We start from the raw sequence: 15,297 nt of genomic DNA, 5'->3' as shown, positions 1-15,297 counted from the left end.
CGTGGCGTCAGTCTAGCTCACAGCAACCTCAAACTCCTGGGCTTAAGCAATCCTTCCACCTCAGCCTCCCGAGTAGCTGGGACTATAGGCATGTGCCACCATGCCTGGCTAATTTTTTCCTATATATATTTTTAGTTGGCCAGATAATTTCTTTCTATTTTTAGTAGAGACGGGGGTCTCGCTCTTGCTCAGGCTGGTGTCGAACTCCTGACCTCCAGTGATCCACCCGCCTCGGCGTCCCAGAGTGCTAGGATTACAGGCGTGAGCCACCGCGCCCATCCACTCAAATTCCTTCACCGTATGGGGGGAATAGCTCTTTTCAATGATGCATTTATCTCACACACACTGATTGCCCACGCTGAATATCCTAAAGTGGGTACACCTCAAGGAGCTCAGGTTGATGGGGGAAACAGGTGTGTAAGTAACAGTGATAAAGTGATACAAACACCAGAATAAAGGCATCTTTAAAGTGCCGTTTGTTTGCAGAAGAAACAGTTTCTGCCAGGGAATCAAGAAATATTTTATAGAGGAGGTGGTAATTGAGTTAGGCCTTGAAGGCAGTAAGATTTTGTTAGTGGGGGAAGGAGAGGCGTTCAGATACATATAACAGCATGAGCAGTGGAGGGAAGGAGAGAAAAATGCGGGCAGTTTCCAAAGCACCAGGCAGTGTGCTGTGGTTGTGCCTGTAATGGGGCGGTGGTAGCGGGGGATATGTGGGCAGGAAGTGAAGCCAGAACGATTTCAGATTTTGGTGGTAATGTAGGTTGTGAGAGGGGTTTGGACTTAGTCACATTGCTGTTGCTGTTATTTAGGCCTTCATTATTTTTCCCCCAGACAGCGGTTTCAATTTTTTTTTTCTAGTAATAGAACCTTTTTTTTTTTTTTTGCCAGACATTTTATACCCATCTCCAAATTATAAAATATGAGATAATTTTTAGTAGAAATGTGTTTTTTGCAAGCACAGTGGCCTGTACGGTAGAGGTGGGAGAAGGTGTTTTTGTCCCTGAACGTAGCTGCTGGCCTGAGAGAACCTTGTCACCGTGGGAGCTGGACCATTCCTGCAGCCCTGCTGGGTTTGGCAATGACATGGTGGTGCTGGACGGCCTGTGAGTGGGCACCAGTAATGGGAGACGCTGTAAAACCCTGGAGTGCGTCCCCCAGGAGAGTGACCTTATGAGGAAAGTTCTGGGAAACAAACCACAGGGAGACTTTACAGGAATTTTTGGTTGAGCCCACAGGCAAAGCACATGAGGAAAAGAGATGTAATTATAGTTTGTAAGTCTATGAAAAGATGCAATGAGTGACATGAAATAGCTGTTCAAAGTTTCTTCTTCCTGTAGGACAGGAGGAAATGGGTTTTTATGCATTCATTCAGCAAATGTTTATGGAGTGTCATCTGTGAGCTGGGCTTTATATTACGTGTAGGGAATATGGTGGTTAGCAAAATAGTCTAGGTTCCTAGTTCTAAGGAACTCACAGGGGAAGGCTGAGATTAAGCCAATAATTGACAAATGCATAATTCCACATCATGGTGAGTGCTATGAAGAGTACGTGTGGGGAGCTTCACTTAAACTGGAGGATTGTGGAAGACAGGAGAGGGGAGAGTCAAGTTGAGGCAAGATGAGTAAGGCAAAGACTGTGGAGTGGGGGCGTGTCCCAGGCAAGGGGAAACAGCCTGGGAAAAATCTGGCACTTTGGGAAAACTAAAAGAACTTCTGTTTTGGCTGGCAGACGGGAAGGGGCAGGAAGTGTGCCGAAAGGAAGCAGGAGGAGAATCATGCTGGGCCTTGTAGGTCGTGGTAAGAACTTAGTTTCTATCCTGCGTGCATTGGGAAGCCACTGAAGTGTGTTAAGCAGGAAATGACATGATCTGGTGTTAAAAGGTGATTCAGACAACTCTGGAGAATGGATTTGTGACGGCAAGAGCAGCTGGGGCAATGAGGTGTTTGCAATAATTAAGGTGAAAGGTGGGTAGCAATAGAGGTGGAGAAAAATGGACAGATAAAAGATACATTTCATTTATTTATTTTTAGAGATAGGGTCTCACTCTGTCACCCAGGCTGGAGTGAAGTGGTATGATCATAGCTCACTGCTATCTAAAACCCCTGGGCTCAAGTGATCCTCCCGCCTCAGCCTCCTGAATAGCTAGGATAATAGGCATGTGCCACCATGCCTGGCTAATTAAAAAATTTTTTTGTAGAGACAGTGTCTTGCTATGTTGCCTAGGCTGGTTTCAAGCTTCTGGCCTCAAGCAATCCTCCTGCCTTGGCCTCCCCAAATGCTAGGATTACAGGTGTGAGCCATCACGTCTAGCCCAAAAGATATATTTTAGAAGTAAAATTGTTTGGACTTAGGAAATAGATTGGATGTGGAGAGAAAGAAATAAGGAGATTCAAGAATGTCTCCCAGGTTTCTGGCACAAGTATGCATGTGGTCCTCTCAACAGATAGTAAATAGCATCAGGCTGTAAAATCCTTATCCTTCAGGAAATGTCAAGTAAGATTGTTCTAAATCCAGCCTTGCAGAGGCAGTGGTGAGATTCAGCAGTCCTCTGGTTCTGCCCAGTTCAGGGAGCTGGTATATATTAATATTAGCATCACCCAAGCAGGGATTCCAGATCTCCCACTCATGGGGTTCTTTCTTTGCACCCCTTTCCCCCAGGACAAGGCCCTAAGGAATCTGTGTAACTCCAGCATGCCACTAGGGGGAGCATGGCCTGCATTCTGTATCTGGTCTTGAAGGCTTTTTAAGTTTGGATTACTTTAGTGACTCAGTAGTATCAGCTTTAAGACTCAGCCCTGACCCCTGGCCCCTCATACTGCTTAACAGAATGCCTGGCATATGATAGGTCCTCGATAAATGTTAGTTGGTGTTGCTGTTATACTATAAATATTACCTTATTGTAGGAAGGATGGGATCACTTCTTTCTCAGTTTGGAGACTAGGCAAGTGGAATGTGCATTTTGAGGACCAGGAGAAGGGCAGAGGCATGCCTGTTGGGCACAGAAGAGAGAGAAGTTTGGTGATTTGATGGTGTTGTCCCATTGGCACACTAGGCCCTAGCAGGGGTTCCTGAGCTGGGGCTTGGGTGAGGCTGGGCATTTCTAGTGGGTGATTGGGTATGCCCCTTTCGACGCTCTAATTGCTTCACTAGAGCAATAATGCCCACCGCTTAGGATTTGTGCCATCCTGTCATTTCCTGTTAGATTTTGTAGCATTTCTCCTACCTTAGTTTATGGCATATATTTACCTTTTAAACTCAAGCCGATCAAAATCTTGTGTTGAGAATTTTGCAATATGTTGGAGGTTAATCAAGAGCACAAAGATTCTGCAAGGGATTGCTGCATTAAAGATTCCATTAGGACCTCTCTAGCCCTATTTTGGGGGTCAACATTGGGAAATGTTCTCCTTGAGCCTCAGTGTCCTCATCTTGGGGATTGGAGGAGGAGAGGTCAGCTGTCACATTGTTTTTGTTTGTTTTTGGTGAGGAGCTGCTGAGATGAGTGAAGTTCCTTGTTCATTGCTTGACTCAAGAGTGCTTTCACATATAGTCTCTCCTGATGCTTGTCCCTGCCCTGTCCAAAAGCTCTGCAGGTGGAAAGTGGGACGTCAGGTGACTTGCCCGATGGCACATGGTCAGATAGTGGTGGAGTCAGGCACTGCCAAGGTCTTCTAACCCCTGCTCCACCTGGTGCTCTTGCAACTACTCTGTTTAATGTACTCAAGAGAGTTGAAAGGCATGGCATGGGTACTGTTTCTAGATCTGTTATTTCCTGGTTCTATGACTTAGGGCAAGTAATTTTACCTTTGTTTTAGATTTTTTTAAAATTTGTTAAATTAGTGTAATAATACCAGTTCTAACTTTCAGGACTGATTTATTGCACAGATGAGCCAAGATTTGTGAGAATATTTTGGGAAAACATATAGCTGTAGAGTGGACTCTTCTCCAATCTGTGCATCAGGACATGGTACATCTCACAGATGTTATCATAAAGTCTTTAGGCTAAAAAGATGGTCACATCTACCTTACCATAACTCATAAAGATTCTCTGTCTTCTTCTGGGAACCCAGCCTTGTATCTCATAACTGGTTATCAAAAAGCTTCCAGTTTTTGAGATCAGGTGGCAGTGTACTTTAGTGGAACATGCACTGGACTAGAGGGCACTTGACTGATCTCTTAGTTCTTTGCCTGATTAACTGTGTAAGTGTGGATCAAATGTTTGATGTCTCTGAGCCTCAGTTTTCCCATCTATAAAATGGTTGTAAAAATATGTCTAGTGTATTTCAAAATGTTATGAGGATCAAACAAAATAATACATGTAAAGAAAAGTTACAAAGCAGAAACGCACACAGTAGGGGCCGGGGACTAAACTTAAAGGGCCTGCTGTATCCTAGACACTGTGCTAGCTTTCAGACAGGAGCAATATTATTACTGACTGTAACAGCAACTCACACAAAGCCTGGGCTTCAGCTGCAGCCCCTGAGCAAGGCAGAGAGACAAGGTTGTGCTTGTGTCATGTTTGTTGCCTGGGCTGTTACTCAGAAATTTCCCAGGACTCTTACTGATCCTGACCTAGTGTCTTTCCTTTCCATTGCAGGAAGATGAGAGACTGCTTAGGCACCAGCACTAGTATCATGAATCCCTGTACTGGGTAAAGCCATCACCACAACCTGGACAGGCAGCAAGGTAAGCAGAGAGCCAGTCCAGGCGAGCTCCTGGGATGTGAGTGCGTTTCCGCCCCAATTGCTGCCCGGAAAATCCCAAGTGCACAAACAAGTCAAGGCAGTGCATCAGGGTCCCTCCTACCTCCAGGACCTAGAGGAAGGGCTTGCTTCCCCTCCAAGCCTCCAGCTAGCTCCCTTCCCCCTGGCAGTGATTCTTCCAAGTTACAAAAATGAGACACTGGAGGGGAGGAAAACAAGTCCACTTACTGACTTCTCCCTTCTCTCCTCTGAGCTGTTCAAGCAAGTTCCCAGGAGCAGTCCAGAGCCCTGTTTGACTGGAAGGGAGGTAGGAGGAGTGGAATGCCTGCGGAAACTGAGCTGATCAAAAGACAGTGCTGTTTCATGAAAGCCTCCCAGAATTGAGAGAAAGAGAGAGAGAGACAGACAGACAGACAGACACTGAGAGGCAGACAGTAGGGGGTTGGGAGAGAGGGAGAGAGAGTGGGCTCCAGAGAGCGTGCGCGGGTGCTGGAGTGAGAGCCTGGAGCAAGCCAGGAGCCGCTGTGCTGTGCGCGCCGCCTGGCAGGACAGAGTCTCCATGACAACTGGCCTGGCCAGCTAGCAGTGCTCTGCTCATTTGGCTGGAAGGAGCGCCACGAAAGGTCAGAGGAAGGAGCTGTGGGAAGCTCGCAGCAGGTATTGGAGCTTAAGCGAGTGGATCTTGGGGCCCTGGGCTCCCAAACCGACTGTGGGGTGAGCCAGCCTCTGCTGAGAATGGAGTGGGCAGGAAAGCACCAGGACTTTCAGGTAAGGGCAGCTCAGGGCTTGGATTGTTTTGCCTCCTTTCCTGGCTCTGGTCTTAGGCTGTTTTCTGGGAGGCAGGCGAGTGTCTGTACTCTCTGCTCCGGGTTTGGGGCTCAGGAATGATGTCATGCTCCAACAGTTGGATTCTATTAGCTTAAGGAGGAGGGAAACAGCCAATTTTCTTGACTTTGCAAATCTAGCTGATCTCACTCTGGCTGAATCTGAGGTGTTTAGGCTTCACTCTAAAAAGCATCGTTTTACTTTTATTTAGCACAAAGGCACAGGATATTTTTACAGGAATAATCTTATATGTGGAAAAGTAACGTGTTACCATCACTCCAGCAGTGTTTTGAAGGTCTTACAGGGAAACTCCAGTGTCTTTTGAGTAGCTTGGTTCGTCCTAGTGAACACTGTTTTGTCTCTTGGTGGTGGTATGTCTGACCTGTAATGGAAAAAAGGAAGGCTAATTAAGCTCAGCGAGGAGCCTGCAGTGAGTTCCAGATCCCTCTGCAGCATTTATTAGGATGGAGGGACTGTCATAGGGATGTCTGAGCTGGGGTCTTGCACTTTCTCCCTACCAGGTAGCTTGAGAAGAAGCAAGCTGTCCTCCCTCATTAAGGTCAATCCCAGGCTTTCCTAAGACGTGGGGGAGGGAGCTGTCTTGGGAGGGGAACTGCAAAGAGGTTTCTTATCCAGATGTCTCAGAGTGAGCTCTCAGCGGCAGCTGCTAGGAGCCAGGGGCCATGAGGCACTTTGGCTATGCTGGGTGGATTCTTTTGGTTAATACTTTAACCAAATCTCAGGCCATGCGGTGTCCGTGCTGTGGCACTCTTTCTGCTTGGATTCTGCTAAGTTTTGGTAAAACTTGCTCTGACCTAGAGGAGTGGTATGTGGTGAGCCCGGTGTGGCCTAGGAAAGGAGACCCTCCCAGAAAGGCAGTTCTGTAGGTTATAGGTTAGCTAGGTTGTCAGTAGTATTGTTAGGAAGATGAATGCAGCAGACACTCCCTATGGGGGAGACCCATCGGGAGATGTGCTTCTGCTTGAGCCCGTGTTATATCTTAAATTTACTTGTTGGCCTCAGGGAACTTTGTGAATGCCTTTGGTTTCTCTGTGGGATGAGAGAACAGCTGCTGTCCTGGCTCTTCGGTTTTTCTTCTTGAACTTTCTGAACAGAATGTCTTTTGTATTCTGGCAAACAATGAGGGGGCATTCTGATTAACTTCGGGTCAGCTTGCCAATGCAAGCATTGGCCATGTCCCTGATGCTGGCTCTCCCTGAGTACGTATATGTATGCATCAGTGTTGTGGCCTGAGGGTCCACAAGGGTGAACTCAGTGGCCCTGGACCTCCGATGGACCACTTCTGAAGTTATTCCTCCTTTTCCTACACTCCAGAGATCCTCTGTTGGGTTGAAACTGTGCTTTACTGGACGGATGTGGTCTAGCACTGTTGGTTGGGATTAAAGGTGGGGGATGTAAGGAGGCAGACTCTCTGAGCTGGTGGGCCAAGTGAAGTCAGAATCTCAGGTCTTCTCCTCTACTCACGTATGGTTGGGGCTTCTCCAATTTTACCATCCCTACACGTGTGGAGAGGGCCAGCAGAGACCCAGTTTCAGGAGCTGATGCTCTTTCTTTTGCCGTAGCAGAAAGAATAATGGATTTGGGCTTGGTAGACTTGCATCCGTGGCCAGATTCTGCTACTTGGCCAGCTGGGTGGCCGCGGGCAAGTCCCTTAACTAATAGGAACTTCAGGTTATTAGCTGTGAGATGGAGATAATGATAATAACAACTTCACAGGACTGTTGGGAGGAGCAAATGAGATAATTTCTATGAAAGTTTTAAACAAGTCATGTCCTATATAATGTAACATGTTATGAATTGAAGCTAGAGGAATGGCCCAACTCTCTCTGGAAAGTTACTGTGTCTCTCTGTCCTGGTTCTCCCATTTGTGAAGTGCCTTCTTCTCTTCTGCATTTATAAAGAAAAATGAGATAAACCTTTAAAGACTTCTTCAAAATGTTTAGGGAAACAGGCCGGGCGCGGTGGCTCACGCCTGTAATCCTAGCACTCTGGGAGGCCGAGGCGGGTGGATAGCTCGAGGTCAGGAGTTCGAGACCAGCCTGAGCAAGAGCGAGACCCCGTCTCTACTAAAAATAGAAAGAAATTATATGGCCAACTAAAATATATATATAGAAAAAATTAGCCGGGCATGGTGGCGCATGCCTGTAGTCCCAGCTACTCGGGAGGCTGAGGCAGGAGGATCGCTTGAGCCCAGGAGTTTGAGGTTGCTGTGAGCTAGGCTGACGCCACGGCACTCACTCTAGCCCGGGCAACAGAGTGAGACTCTGTCTCAAAAAAAAAAAAAAAATGTTTAGGGAAACAAATAATGCTTTCTTTGGGTTGGGAAGTTTAATATGAGTAATGTTGATTATAGTCTTTGAGCCTCATAAATGATCCTTCAGAAATCAAGCTTTCCTTAGGTCACCTGACTGATGTGTTTTGTAAAGTATAGAGGAGAGGGATTCCAAGAGACCCATCGCTTTTCCAGTGTCCCACAGCTACCTGGTAGTTATGGTGTCATACATTTCCTAAGCTGGAAAAGAGGCTAGTGAGTGCCAGGCCTGGTTCCCCCATCCTGTTGGGTTCTGCTGGGGAAACTTTTGAGTGGGCACAGGGGCCTTTCTCCTCAGTGCTGCTTTGGAAGGCAGGGTTCTTCTAACTGGTAGGAAGTGTTATGCTCTGAAAGCGTTGTTGGAGGCTGGGCAGCTCTTTCAGGAACTCACAAGGCTATCGCTTAGGAGGAAACAAAAAAGAAAGAAACAAGGAAGTGGGAATTCCAAGGGCAGAGATACTTGATATGCCGTGGGACTGTGCCAAGGAATGGCATAGCAGGGGAGGGGAGACTCTAGGCAAGGACGTCCCAGATCTGTCCTCAGTGAGTCTGTGGGGTGTGTGGCATACCAGGGCACCCCACCCACAGCCTCAGCCTTACTGTAGGACAGGGGAAAACCTGCCAGCCTTGCCCCAGAATGGTGTCTGGGAAGAAGCCCTTGAGCAGACCCAGAGTAGGGAGGTTTATTTTATTTTTTTCCCCCTGAAACAGCAGAGCTCCCCTTCCAGGTGAATCATGTCATAGCAGCCCCTGAGGCCTGAAGGAGAAGTTGTCCACAGCATAGATTGGGACTGCAGCTGTTTCCCTATTCCCCATCAGTCCAGCTTCTCAGAGCTGAGTCACAGATTGGATCCTTCCATGTTCCTTGAGGATTAAAAAGTAACATTGCTGTTCTCACTCCTTCTCTCCCCCATCCTCTGCTCCCCTTTCTGCACACTCTCCCCTTGGCCTTCCTCTCTCTAAAACACCCAAGGAAGTTGAAACTTTGAAATACTTTGGAGAACAGGCCAAGGGCACCCTCAATTCTGCTGGCTTGGCCCCTTTCCCTGGAATGAAGGGCTAGGCCCACAGTTTCAGGGGGGCACCCCAGACTCCCAACTGTGAGGGCCACACTGCTGGCATAGAATTAACAGAGGCCGTGCCCCATTCCCCATATTGTCTGATTCTAAGAACTGCTTTGGGGAGGTCTGCTGGCACCTGAAGGAGATCAGAAGGTTTGAGTCCTGGGCCTTTCAAAGCACCTCCCTGTAGGCAGGTGGGACTGAGGGATCAAAGAATATGTCTTCCTTCCTGTTGCTTTTCTTAGCTGTTAGCTCTCAGTGCCCCAGTGACTCCTCATTTCCACTGTTGGGCCAGAGAGAGCTGCTGAGGCAGCCCAGCAAAGGGAATACATATCTGAGCCTGGAGGAGGTCAGGCAGCAGCCCTTCAGAGCTCTGGCTTGGCCCTCCTTCTGTGTCTCAGCATTGGCTTGGGAGGGGGGTATGTTTAGGGCAAGCTGCAGGGAGGGGAAGGGGAAATCTGCAGGCAGATAATCGAGTTCTTTGAGTTAGAGGGACCATGGAAAGTGGAGAAGGGGCCAGGAGGGCATGAAAGGAAAAAAAAAAAAAAGACCATCTGGCATAGTCTGCAGAGATTTCTCTTTAAAGCCCGTGGGAAAACTTGCATTAATGTGTGCCTTCTTCTGGGGGTGGGGAGGGAGACTGTGCATCTATTTTATGCTGCATGGGAGGTGCTGTGTGCATCTGTCTCAGTGGGTGGGTGGGTGGAATACTGGGTGCATGTGTCTTAGGGGAACATGCCACATAATGTTGTGCTGATAGAAAAAGCCTGGGGTCTGTATTTCGAGTCATAGGCCCTAGAAAACTGTCCTGGGGGTGTGTGTGTGTATGTTTTGAGGGGAGAGGAGGGTGTTAAATGAATCTAGACCACCTTATAGAAGAATTTCTCCAAAGATCCCTTCTTTTATTTTCTTTGGCTCTGATACAATGAATATACTATTGCTGGGGAGGCTGTTGAAACTATCACAATACTCTTCTCATCTAAAAACCGCCTGAATGTTAGATGTCACTGTCTCTATAAAAGGGTGAATTGTATACAATTAGGGTATGAAGCCTTCTTAACCAAAGCAGACCTGTTCCTGAGGGTTTGTCATGAAACTACCCCAGTTTTTCAAAGATCCAGAGATCCTCCTCTGGGTGACCTGTTGTCACTGAAGGGATTGTATGTGAACTGGAGATTGACTGATAGGCAGCAGCTCAGTGGAAAGAGGACTGTTTGAAATTAAGGAAAATGAGGTAAACTGAGGGCTGTGGGAGACAAGATCTGAAACAGGAAGACGACTACTAGACGGAAACATGAGAGAGGCCCTGGGCAAGGGGGCTAGGGAGAAGGTAGTGCTCGGAGCAGCAGGTGGTGATCCATAGAAGGGCTGACCTAGGAGGCCCTCGCAATTTAGCAGAAGGCTGATCTGACCCCAGGGTGCTCAGGTCCTCACAAGCACTGGGGTGGTGGGGGTGGCTGGCATTGGGGTTGACACCACTGTTCATCTGCTCTTGGGCTCAAAGGCACCTCTGGTGCTCATATTTAATTCTTTGTGCCTTGGTTTTCTCTGAGGCATCTGTAAAATGGGTATACTAATAGTACTTAGCTTGTTAGTGTTGTGGTGAGGACTAAATGAAATGATATGTGTGTATATGCTCTCTTGGTCTGTCCACTCATTTAGTCAGTGAATACAGAGTGGCGTGGCCAAGAGTGGGGGAGGATCCCCAGAAGTATCAAGTATGGGACTTACTCCCATCTATGTTGTCTTAGATGTATTGTCATTATTTCCTCCCACCCCCTTCCCATGTGAGCCTCTGTCGGTGTGATTGAGAGAGAGGAAACAGACCTGCTGAAGTTTGGAGTTTCGATGGTAGGGTTAATGACCATCTCATGCTCTTAGGCTGGGAAAAAGGAGGGTCCAGCAGACTGATGTAAAGCACTGTTGGGATGATGGAAGAGAGCCAATAAAGGACTGGGAGTATGGGGAGGCTGAGGGTTCTAGGCCTGTGTCAAAGCTTCTCTGAGAGTGTCCAAGTATGGGGTGGGTCGGGGTAGGAAAAAGGAAATGGGAAAGTTGGGGGGAAAAACCTGTAAAGTCAGTTATTTTTAGAACTCTGTAGCTTCATTCAAGGAACTGAATTTTAGTGTGCTTACTTGTGTCTTGGAACACAGGCTACCTTAGGCAGTTCTGACAACGGATCATTTTTACATGTATTAACCTGGAGTGTGTTTGTTCAACTATCAGTGACTCTTAGGTACTCAGTGAGTGCATGGTGCTGCTTTAGAGCAGTTCTGATGGAACCATTTGCACTTAATATGAGTATCTTGTATGCAGTGTAGTGCAGTGATTAAGAGCTAGCCCCCAGGGTCTCATGGGCCTAGATTGAGAACCTGACCTGGCTGTGTGACCTTGGGCAAGTTATTTAATCTCTCTGTGCCTCAGTTTTCTTGGAGGCATCTGTAAAATGGGTATGCTAATAGTATTTAGCTTGTTAGAGTTGTGATGAGGACTGAATGAAATGATACGTGTAAAGCTGTAAGTGATACATGTAAATAGTCCAGTGCTTGGAACACAGTGAATGTTCAGTGCTTTCCATTATTATCCTCAACTTAGAACAGCCTTTTGAAGAGAGTAGGGCTGGTGTCTCTCCATCAGGTTGGTGTTAACTATGCTAGAAACAAACCAGATTCTTCTTTTAGAATAGCTTACACTTTGCATTTTGTTCATCTTTCTGTCAAGACCCCAGGAGAGTCTCTGAGGTGGTCCTTCTCAACCCAGCTTCACAGGTTCAGCTTCATCCACCAGTTGTAGGATCCTTGCCCCCCATAGGCAGGGGAGACCCAGCCATCCAGAACTGCTTCTTGCCTGCCCCTTTCCTGCTGGCTGGCCCAGGTAGAGCCTCTGAGGTCCTCAACCTGGCATTGGAGGCCCTTCATAAGCTGCTGTCCGTGCTCTGGACACAGGCTTCCATCCTTGCCGTCCTCACCTCCACTCTGTGAATGCTATCCTTGTACCCTTTAAGACCCACCTTAGAGCATCGGCTTTGTAACCAGCTCTGTGGGCACCTAATCTGGCTTTTCCTCTATCTGTGGACCTCTGGCCAGTTAATCTCTGTAAACCTCAGTGTCTTCATCTGTAAACTGGGGATAATCATATTACCTATCTCAAAGGGTTGTTGTAAGGGTTAAATGAGTTAATTTATGTAAAGCATTCAGCTTAGTTCTGGACACCAGTATGCCCTCAACACATATACATATGCTTTGCTCCATACAGCTGTAGAAAGCCCTGGCCAGGTTATCAGCAGATCTGAGTTTTGGTTCTGGCTCTATCTCTGACTTGCTGGCTGACCTTGGGGAAGAAATTTGGCTTCTCTAGACTTCAGTTTCCTCTTCTGGAAATAGAACGTATGGATTGAGTGTTCTCATTGACATTCTGACTCGACTTTTCAAATGTATATATCTTGTTTTTCCAACCAGATTTCCTGAAGTTGTATGAAATTAAGTATAATATTGTATATTTTTTATCTCCCCAAATGGCCAACATGTGTAGTTGGTGCTTAAGAAATATTTGAGTGACTTTTTTTAACCCTATCCGTTGGATTCTAGGAAGCATTTTGACGTGGTTCCCAGAACTTGGAGACTGGAAACTTGTTCTCAGATGCATAGGGCATGGTTGCAACAACTGCGGGGAGGTCTCCGCCCTTAGGAAGCCAAAAGGGCTGGCAAGTCAGTAAGAAAAAAGGTGGATTTCACTTGGTGCCCTTAGGAAAATTTGGTGAGCAGATGTTTGGGGTACTATGTTCTGCTCTATAGACTTAGACCAGCTCTGTGAATAAATACTGCCATTGCTGTTTCTGTCTCTCAGTGGGGAAAAGTGGCAGTTTGGAGTGAGCCAGTTAGTGCCCAGACACAGATCTGTGTGTTGGGGAAGAGCCATCCAATAAGAGAGTAATGTTTAGAGCCTGGGCTCTGGAGGCAGACTGGCTTCAAATTCTGGCTCTGCCACTTAATAGGTCTGTAACCTTGGACAAGTTACTTAGGTTGCCCACGCCCCAGTTCCCCTTCTGTAAAATTGAGGCAGTAATGGTGTTATCTTGTAGGGTTGTAGTGAAGCCTAAATGTAAAGTCTCTAAAATAGTGCCTCCTACATTGTTGCTGAATAAAATGTTAGAAATTACTGTTATATTTATTACTCCCTTGTAAACCAAGCAATGTTTGTTTCTTGTGGCTAGTCTTTTGGGTTTATTCTGCTGAGAACTGTGAGGCAATGTCTCCTTCCTCTTTGTCTGGAGCAGATATCTAGTATCAGCAGAGCAGTGGTAAGTGTCCTCCAATCAGCATATAGATCAGAGCTCCTATACCTTGCTTTTGTAAAGAAATATGTAAACCGGGCGGGGGGCAGGGGGGAGATCTGGCCAAATCAAAGGAGCGTCTAGTAGGCCGAGAGGACCTTCTCTGTGGAGTAAGTACGTTGTCTGGCACTGGGATAGGAACATGGCAGACTCTGTGTCAAAGAGCAAGATGAGAAGTGGGAGGCCTGATGGGAGGCTGAGGGAGACAGAGGGCTCTCGGTAATGAAGAGTGGTGAATATCTCTGGGCAATTGGTTGTGGCTAAAGCAGTAAGAGGCATCAAGATAAGCTCCTGGTACTTTATCTTCCCAAGACATAGCTTGATCCCAGCCCCAAGTGAGACTTACCCAGCAGTGATTGCTCAGACCCCTCCCAGAAGAGTGGTGGATTGGGATGAAGAGGTTCTAATCTGTTTCTAAAGAGAATGAGTAGTTCCTTATCTACAAGTGTAATTATAAAGAGATTTCCTTTTCCAACTACAAGAAACAGGAACTTTTGCTGCCAAATTTAGCAGTGTGTTTTAAGTCCTTCAAATCTCCTTTGAGTGCTACCAAAGCTCTCAGCTTTGTTGTTATCTCTTGTTGAAATATAGCCTGGAAAGGTCATATCAACAGTGCCAATTTATGGGCCTACTTAGCCCAGGCAGGCCTAGGGCAGAATAGGGAGCTCCTGGGAGTAGATGCTTCACAGATTTTCTCTTTGAGTAAGGCTGTTCATAATTTAAGGTTATTTTTGCTTTACCATACCAAACTGTACAAATTAGGGTCAAACATTCTACATTTTTCTGCATTTTTACTTTTGTAGGCTCCCATGGCAGGGGCTTAGATTCTACAGTATCTCCCTATATAATCAGGAGAAGCTCAGACTTGATGGTACACACAAAACTGTGCCCTGTACTCCTTATTGGAGGTAAATTTCATTGGCACAGATTTATGCTAGAATCTTCCTCCTACTTAGTTTATTAGCAATTTATGACCTATCATGTATTCTGGAGTAATTGAAAGATGGTAAAGACCAAGGGACATTGGAAAGACCCTTGTAGCTTTGTTCTCATTTTCAAAGATCTGAGGAAAAGAAGGTTTGACCCGTGTGTATATATACTTTGTCACTTGGCGAAAAGGAATGGAAATAGGGAAAGGAAACAAAGAACCTGACTGACCCCAGCAATTATTCATATATATATATATATTTTTTTTTGAGACAGAGTCTTGCTGTGTTGCACGGGCTAGAGTGCCGTGGTGTCAGCCTAGCTCACAGCAACCTCAAACTCCTGGGCTTAAGCGATCCTACTGCCTCAGCCTCCCGAGTAGCTGGGACTACAGGCATGCGCCACCATGCCTGGCTAATTTTTTTAAATATATATTTTTAGTTGTCCAGCTAATTTCTTTCTATTTTTAGTAGAGACGGGGTCTCACTCTTGCTCAGGCTGGTCTCGAACTCCTGAGCTCAAATGCTCCGCCCGCCTTGGCCTCCCGGAGTGCTAGGATTACAGGCGTGAGCCACGGTGCCCGGCCAACCCCAGCAATTGTAAAGAACTGTGGGCTGGGTGCTGTGGTGTGTGCCTGTAGTCCCACCTGTTGGGGAGGCCAAGGTAGGAGGATTACTTGAGCCCAGGAGTTGGAGGCTGTAGTGAGCCATGATTGCACCTATGAATAGCCACTGCACTCCGGCCTGGGCAACATAGAAAGACCCTTTCTCTTAAAAAAAAAAAAAAAGTGTGACATGTGAGTGCAAGAGGAAAATAGCTAGGACAGCTGAGATGAGCTTGGCAGTGGAACTGAGCTTGGTTTGCAGTCTGTGGCTTGACTAGCTGCTGTGTTCAGAGAATTGAGGCTTTGGATTCTGGAAAGGAAAGAAAGTACTGAAGTTCCTTATTTTCTTTGCCTCCCTGTTACCCTCTGATTGACTCACCCTTTTGGGTTCAGACATAAATGGAACGGGCAACATTGTTCTCTCTGAGTCCCCATCTCTCTTGGTTTGAGTCATCACTGATGCTCGGGGTTGAGTTACAACCCAGCTGCGCTGGGAGAGCCAGTTGTAAGGA

At 46.7% G+C, this 15,297-nt stretch overlaps 1 protein-coding gene across 13 annotated transcripts in view; it reads left to right on the top strand.

Annotated features, from left to right (window-relative positions):
• The window catches only part of DENND2B (DENN domain containing 2B), a 155,713-nt gene that overhangs the window by 41,022 nt on the left and 99,394 nt on the right, over positions 1-15,297 (top strand). For 9 of the 13 annotated variants that reach the window (XM_069471149.1, XM_069471148.1, XM_069471139.1 and 6 more), the window contains exon 1: positions 5,299-5,471. The gene's annotated coding sequence lies outside the window, so the exon portion shown is untranslated. Of the gene's footprint in view, positions 1-4,597; positions 4,687-5,298; positions 5,472-15,297 lie in introns of those variants that run through there. The other 4 variants (XM_069471132.1, XM_069471145.1, XM_069471133.1 and 1 more) reach the window with 2 other exon arrangements.

The sequence above is a fragment of the Eulemur rufifrons genome, chromosome 6, assembly GCF_041146395.1.
Source record: "Eulemur rufifrons isolate Redbay chromosome 6, OSU_ERuf_1, whole genome shotgun sequence".
NCBI classification, from domain to species: domain Eukaryota; kingdom Metazoa; phylum Chordata; class Mammalia; order Primates; family Lemuridae; genus Eulemur; species Eulemur rufifrons.
This window is presented reverse-complemented; position numbering and strand designations above follow the sequence as displayed.